Raw genomic sequence first — 8,597 nt, forward strand, 5'->3', positions numbered from 1 at the left:
AAGACAGGGAAGGGAAGAAAAATGAAGCGCCCATAATCCAAAGGGAAATAGTTAGTGACCTGCTACACCACTTAGACATACACAAGTCTATGGGGCCAAGTGGGATCCACCCAAGCGTACTGTGAGAGCTGGTAGAACTGCTCACCGAGCCACTTTCCATCATTTATCAGCAGTTCCGGCTCCCTGGGGAGGTTGCAGTCGACTGGAAGTTAGCAAATGTGGCACCCATCTAGAAGAAGGGCCAGAAGGAGGATCTGGGGAACTACAGTCTTGTCAGTGTGACCTCGGTGCTGGGGAAGGTTATGGAGCAGCTCACCTTGAGTGCCATCACAGGGCATGTAGAGGACAACCAGGTGATCAGGTGAACCCAGTCAGCATGGGTTTATGACAGGCAGGTCCTGCTTGTCTAACCTGATCTCCTTCTATGGCAAGGTGACACACTTAGTGTACCGCAGAAAAGCTGTGGGAGTGGTCTACCTAGATTTTAGTAAAGCCTTTGACACCATTTCCCACAGCATTCTCCTGGAGAAACTGGCTGCTCATGGCTTGGATGGGGGTACCCTTTGCTGGGTAAAAAAATGGCTGGCTGGCAAACACAAAGAGTTGTGAATGGAGTTAAATCCAGTTGGCAGCCAGTCACAGCTGGTGCTCCTCAGGGCTCAGTATTGGGGGCAGTTCTGTTTAATAACTTTATCAATGACTTGGACAAGGAGATCAAGTGCACCCTCAGTAAGTTTGCAGACAACAAGAAGTTGGGTGGGAATACTTCTATTCTCAAAGGCAGTATGGCTCTACAGAAGGATCTGGACAGGCTGGGTCCGTGGGGTGGTGGGGCTGGGAGGAGGGAGGTTCAACAAGACCAAATGCTGGGTCCTGCACTTGTGCCACAACAGCCCCACGCAGCACTACAGGCTTGGGGAAGAGTGGCTGAAAAGGAAGAAAAGGAAAAGGAGAAAAGGACCTGGGGGTGTTGATCAACAGCGGGCTGAATATGCGCCATCGGTGTGCCCCGGTGGCCAAGGCGGCCAATAGCATCCTGGCTTGTGTCAGAGACTGTCTGGCCGGTAGGACTAGGGAAATTATCATCCCCCTGTACTCTGCACTAGTGAGGCTGGAACCTCGAGTACTGTGTTCAGTTTTGGGCCCCTCACTATGTGACAAATGTGACACCCATCCACAAGAAGGGCCAGAAGGAGGATCCAGGGAACTACAGGCCAGTCAGTCTGACCTCGGTGCCTGGGAAGGTCATGGAACAGATCGTCCTCAGTGCCATTACACAGCACAAGCAGGAGAACAGGGTGATCAGGCCCCATAAGCGTGGGTTTACGAAAGGCAGGCCATGCCTGACAAACCTGATCTCCTTCTATGATAAGGCGACCCACTTAATGGATGAGAGAAAAGCTGTGGATGTTATCTACCTGGCTTACAGATAGAGCTCAGAGGGTTGTGGTTAGTGGCGCAGAGTCTAGTTGGAGGTTAGTAACAAGTGGTGTCCCTCAGGGGTCAGTACTGGGCCCAGTCTTGTTCAACATATTCATCAATGATCTGGATGAAGGGATAGAGTGTACCATCAGCAAGTTTGCTGATGACACAAAACTGGGAGGAGTGGCTGACACGCCAGAAGGCTGTGCTGCCGAGAAACTGGCTGCTCATGGCCTGGACAGGTATACTCTTTGCTGGGTAAAAAACTGGCTGGATGGCCGTGCCCAGAGAGTGGTGGTAAACGGAGTTAAATCCAATTGATGTCCGGTCACAAGTGGTGTCCCCGAGGACTCGGTGCTGTTTAATATCTCTTAATATTAACAACATCTTAAAGTTCTCTTTAATATCTTTATCAATGATCTGGATGAGGGGATTGAGTGCACCCTCAGTAAGTTTGCAGATGACACCAAGCTGGGTGGGAATGTTGATCTACTTGAGGGTGGGAGGGCTCCATGGAGGGATCTGGACAGGTTGGATCAGTGCGCCAAGGCCAATGGTATGAGGTTCAACAAGGCCAAGTGCTGGGTCCTGCACTTGGGCCACAACAACCCCATGCAGCGCTACAGGCTTGGGGAAGAGTGACTGGAAAGCTGCCTGGCAGAAAAGGACCTGGGGGTGTTGGTCAACAACTGGCTGCATATGAGTCGTCAGTGTGCCCAGGTGGCCAAGAAGGCCAATCCCATCCTGGCTTGTATCAGAGACAGTGTGGCCTACAGGACTAGGGAAGTGATCTTCCCCCTGTACACTGCACTGGTGAGGCCTCACCTCGAATGCTGTGTTCAGTTTTGGGCTCCTCACTACAAGACAGACATCAAGGTGCTGGAGTGTGTCCAAAGAAGAGCAATGAAGCTGGTGAGCAGTCTTGAGAACAAGCCTTATAAGGAGCAGCTGAGAGAACTGAGGTTGTTTGGTCTGGAGAAAAGGAGGCTGAGGGGAGACCTTATCACTCTCTACAACTACCTGAAAGGAGGATGTAGCGAGGTGGATGTCCATCTCTTCTCCCAAGTAGCAGGTGATAGGACAAGAGGAAACAGCCTCAAGTTGCACCAAGGGAGGTTTAGGGTGGATATTAGGAAAATTTCTTCACCAAAAGGTTATTAAGCATTTGAATAGGCTGCCCAGGGAAGCGGTTAAATCACCATCCCCGGAGGTATTTAAAAGATGGGTAGACGTGGTGCTTAGGGACATGGTTTAATGCTAGACTTGGCAATGTTAGGTTTGCAGTTGGACTTGATCTTAAAGGTCTTTTCCAGCCTAAATGGTTCTATGACGATATCAGCCTATGTTCAAACTCAGCTCTGCTTTCCTAGGACTGTGTATTCTGATGTCTAGCAGAGACACTGGATTCAAAGAAGATCAGCTCATTAAAAAGCTGGATGTTTTCTTTTTTTTAGAAATCAATTCAGAAGTATTCTCTCCACATTTTGATTTAAAGCATGCTGTTTGTCATATTTGCCATCACTAGGGCTCTACCTTGGAGCGAGGGACTATATATAAATAAGTACTTATTGCTGTATAACAGTCCTGGCAGAAATGGAGTTTTATAGTGATCGCTCCTAAGTTTTTAGGAAAGGTTTCATAAAGGCGCCTGGTAAAGCCTTGAGATGTTTGTGGCAGAGAAGACTAAATGTAACATCTGCTGTGTAGAGGGTGAAAATTAGTGTATGCCACAGTTGACATCTCTAGGAAATAAATAATTCACATGAGTGAAAACAATGAATCCAAAATGAAAACCAATTAGTATATCATTATAAGCAGGAAATAATTTCATCAGTATGTTTTACACCTTTTGGCTGTACTATGGATATACTATCAAGTAGTTTTTTTAGACCTGAAAGGCCAGATTTTGTATTTTGTAACCACTTGTATATTACAGCTTCCTAAAATAACTCTTAAAGAGAGGCAGCTTCTCACATTTTGTAACATTACCCTCTTCACTTCAAATGATTTTCTTAACATTGAAAAGCATAAGCTGTTTATTCTGGCTTGTTAAATTAAGTTTTCATTTGGAGTGTCCACTTCAGCTGAAGGAACAAATTTTCTTGTCTGATTTATTTCTGAGAAAAAAAACAGATAGTGCACTCCAGTGGTTCTTCAGCACTTCATGAGTCTTTTGCAGCTTTAGAAGAATAGATAAAACCTGGGTCTGCACATTCCTCTCCAGTGGAGCTGTGTCCTGAACCCTTACTCTTTTTTTTTTTTTTTTTTTTTTTTTCATACTGAGGAAGTCCACACCCCAGATGACAGTATTCCTCCTCACACTACAGCACCACTGCATCTCTCTCTCCAAGTATCCCAAGTGCTGAAGGCAGCATAGTAGTAGGTCTTTGACCTTGCACCATGCTGGAGGGAAGTTTGCTCTGAGAATATGAAAGAAGTACAAGCAGAGCATCTGCTACAAGAACCATCTCCTTTTTGAGGCCTCACTTGACATTAAGTTCACTGGCAAGGGACATGCAATGAATGTTTTAAATTCTAGTTAAACATGTTTTGTTGGTTTCCTGTTCTAGGGTCAGCACAAGAGCTAATGCTCTCTGAATTCAATCTAAATCAGGAACACGGAAAACAGAAGCACATTAATTCTGCTCACCCTCTCAAAGACCCATTCCTGGGGTCATCAGGTCACATCATTAGTTCCCACTCACCAGATTTCTCAGTGTAATAGTGGTTACACTGTACAGCCTCCTTCAGAAGGAATCTCTTGCCATTTTCAACAACCATTGAGCAAGCTTATTTCCAAATTAATGAGCAGCCTGGCTTCTTACAACCTCCTAAAAGCCACTTTCTGAATTCAGGCTCCGTGGCAAATCACAGCCTGATTGTCCAACCAGTTAACAGAAATGTTCTTCTATGTAGTTTTCAGAGGGAGAAGCTAGCATTCACTCAGTTCTCCTAAAAAGGCTCACAGCTATTAAGCAACATTTCTTTACCACTCTACTATTAATTTGCCTAAAAGATGTATAGTTATTGCAGAACTCTAGTTTGTATTTTGTTTGTGTGATTGTATTTTTTCAAGATGTCATCCTAAAGCTGAGAGCCATCACTGCTGATTAGCCACTGTTCTGCTTTGAAAAAAATTGGAATACACTGCAGACCAATTTTTATCATTTTGATGGTTCTAAATCTAAATATCATTAATTCAAAGCTGTCATTCAATGTATAGCTGAATTTAGCTCACTTAGTTTGAAAAAAAGACAAAATAAGGAAAAAATTCTAAAATCCACAAACAAGATTAAATTTCGTGTGAAATATAGAAAAAAATCTGAGTATGAACAGATACCTCTGAAAAGAAATTAATTCACATTATATTTCTCAACTATTTTGACAAATTAGAACAGATGATTAGTTAAAGTGCATCACTTGCTTTCTGCCTATCATTTCCTCTCTCCCTGTAACGCGATTAAGTTCTAAGCCACATAGTTTAAACCAGAATGAGTATTTATATTTTTTGATTTTACTCATTTTTCTTAATATTACTCTTTCCACAGAAAAGTGGATGATTGTGACAGAGGCTGGTTCAGTTTATTAATGTTCCAGAAATTGTGATGGTTGTGGTGCTGGGTGCCTATCTTGTTCTAAATTTCAGCAAAAGTACAATTTTGCGTACTGAATTAATTCGGTTTCTTCTTTCTATGCACCAAGAAACACATTTTAGCACAGCAGGTAAAACAATGATGTTATTAAGACAGGCACTAATTTAGTTAAGCTCAGTATCATATTCAAAATTTCACTTGGAAACTATACAGATTCAAAGTTCTAAGAGTTTTCGGGCAAAAAGCAAAGTTAGTCACAGCACTAGTTCTGGTCTTTGAGATACGCATGGATATCTTGCCAGGGAAGATCATAATTTTTTTTGGCATTTTACCATCTTTTAAATATCATGCCACTGTTTTGAAAGTTCTGAAGGAGACAAGTCTTTCCCATCGTGAAATACACCTCTTCACTGTTCTGAGCTATTTGTTCAATTCTTTTTATATCAAGGTTAATTATGTTCTTCTACTACTACTAGCATATTTCTAATGTGTTAATAATATACATCTGTCTTCTAGCAGAGATCAAGACTAAATCCTGCAAATTATATTTGCTTATGAACTTTCCCAGTTTATATAGTTATATCCGTATAGGTACATGTATTACCCCTTTGGATCATCATAGCTAGAGTGAAGCAGTGCACTAAGTATAGTTTTCCATAAAATCTGGTAGATAGAATGACTGCAGTAAATATCTGATTTTGTCAATACATCTTGTACCATAATAAAATATAAAATGTATTTATGTCACAATTTTGAGTGTTCGGTCAACACTCAAAAGACTGTTAAGAAGAAAGGACTTTTTAGGGCTGATCCTGAATCCATGTATATTCTGAAACAAAGTTATTTGTTTCAGCAAATGCATTCAGCATTAAAGCATTTTTTGAATATACATTTATATGACTGATGCACTTTAACAGGTCAATCTCACTGATGAGTATTTCAACACCTACCTTGGCAAACAGCTCAAAAATAAGAATGTTCTTTCTATTTCAGGTTGGCTCTTCAAGTTTTTGCTTACTTATTTTTATAAACAAAGTCTATTCTGCAAGACCAGCTGCATAGAGAACTCCTTTCATTATGCCCACTAAAATTTAAGAGGTTTGGGCCAAAATATGGACCCTAGTGAAGAGAGGTGCATTTCTAGCTAAGACTGCAGTGACAGTGGTTTTGTCCCTCAGCAAACACAGAACTCTATTTGCTCAGTTAATTTTCCCAGAAATCGATGACACCTTTTTGGTCAGAAATCAATAGCTCCATTGTGGGGGTGAATGTTATTTTCGATACAAAGCAATCATGAGAAGAAAGGACCCCTTGAGATCCGCTAGATATCAAAAACTGCCTTCTGAACTTTAAGAGTCCAGTTCTGAGGAGAGGAAATCATATTTGGCATCAGTAAAGACAGTAATCTCTGCTGAAGTAGGTAACAAAAATCTCTTATTGTATCATTAAAGTTGCATCACAGAATAAGAAGTGTTAGAAAAAAAGAAAAAGGGTAATGATGACCAATTTACTTATTTAAACTTTTACTTTTAAAAAGTAGTTTCAACTTTGTATTTAAAGTATATAGGTTTACACAAGTGGAAGTGATATAGAGCTTTAAGTTAACCTCTTGACAAACTGAAAATGGACCTTTTATGTTACCAAATACTAACTAGGGAGGAATTTTAAGGAAGCGATCCATTACATTCAAATAAGCAAGATATTAAATTAAGCCATGTTTAACACTTGGAAAGGATTTCAGGAAAATAGTTTCATTGTCCATCCTTTTTTGACACAAGAGTTTGCACTTGAGAGTGTTACACCCATTTAGGTATTTCCAGGATCAATATCTTAATTTTAATTTTTCTTTTCATTTTGCTAAACTGAAGAAGCTCTATAAAACTGTATCAGTACTGGTACTTGTAAACTTGGTTGCAGTATTGCCAGTTTTAGTGTCTCAATCCAAATTTAAAATCACATTTAGAACTTCTAAATAACATATCTAGAGTAGGCTACATTAAGAAATCTTTTAATGAAAATACTTGATTTGTGTTAATTTAATAAAGATAAGTAATGCAATAAAGGATTCTAGACATTTGTATGTTTATAAACAGCTATTATATTCCAAGACTTTCTCCATTGATAGTAAATAGCTGAATAGTGTTTCTTTGGAGAATGCAAATGTTGACTAAAAAACCAGTGCTATGTTGTCAGTATAGACAATATTACACTATTAATAAGACGTAGGTCTGTTCTACCTACAACACTACATTCAGAGCAGTCCATCTTTGAGTATACCTAACTTAAAGCATTGCAAAGCTGTAGTGATACACCTGGCATTGAGTTTCAGCATGTAAACAAATTCTACTTGGGGAAAGCTCTTAAATGCAGGGCACATCAGCACAGGCTGCTATACCAGCATCTGATTTCAGAATGCTTCATATACATAGATACGACAATGTGTGCTCACACAGACATATAAGATGCCAAGAAGGTGCCGGCTGTGAAAATTTTAACAGAGTATACAATGCAGAACACAGGAAGGAAGCATTATAGATATATATAGATATTTCTTATTTAAATACTCAGTATAAGATTTTTCTAATGTTTTGTAACAGCTGATGGGGTTTAAGGGCTGGATATATATTACACATTTTGGAGACTATTTTTTATTAGGTTTTTTTTTTTCCTTTAGTTCACAATGAGGTATAGCAAAGGGAAAAATGTCATTTTGTAATACTTAATACAAATAAACTTTTTAACCTAAGCCAGGCACACCTGGTAATACACCAGGTAGGCTACTGAGTCGACTAAAAACAAGTGCATGGACTATTTCCTCTATTCACGTCTCACGTTAATCACTGTATGTGTTTCAGTAATAGTTGTACTGGGCATAAGTAATAAGTCTTGTCATAGAACAGATCTCTTCCCCAGTAAAGTATGAGAAAGCTTATTCAGACAAATAAGCTAGATAAATTGATCAGCCTTTGATAACTGAAGAGACTAATATACTTAGAAGCCCAAAAGTAACAAGGAATTATGCTCACGAGCTATTTGGTTAAAGTTGTTTCTATAGCTGTATATTTTGTGCTTAGAGCTACAGTGAATCTTTAAAGTTCTGTAAGTGTGGATGTACTGTTTAAAATTCTTTTTAGTTTATGGAGTTTTGAGATGAAAGGAAGCTGAACCATAGAATAGTTTGGTTGAAAGTGACCTTGAAGATCATCTAGTTGCAATCCCCCTGCCATGGGCAGGGACTCCTCCCACTAGACCAGGTTGCTCAAAGCCCCATCCAACTTCACATCAAACATCTCTAGGGATGGGGCATCTACCAGCTCTCTGGGCAACCTGTTCCAGTGTCTCAGTTCCCTTACAGTACAGAATTTCCTCCTAATATCTAATCTAAATCTACCCTCTTCCAGTTTAAACACATTACTCCTTGTCCTATCTCTACACTCCCTGATAAAGACTGCTTCCCTGTCTTTTCTGTAGGCCCCCTTTAAGTACTGGAAGGCTGCTATAAGGTCTCCCCAGAGCCTTCTCTTCTCCAGGTTGAACAACCCCAACTCTCTCAGCCTGTCCTCATAAGAGAGGTGCTCCAGC

Source organism: Charadrius vociferus, unplaced genomic scaffold (assembly GCF_000708025.1).
Source record: "Charadrius vociferus isolate BGI_N301 unplaced genomic scaffold, ASM70802v2 scaffold103, whole genome shotgun sequence".
NCBI classification, from domain to species: domain Eukaryota; kingdom Metazoa; phylum Chordata; class Aves; order Charadriiformes; family Charadriidae; genus Charadrius; species Charadrius vociferus.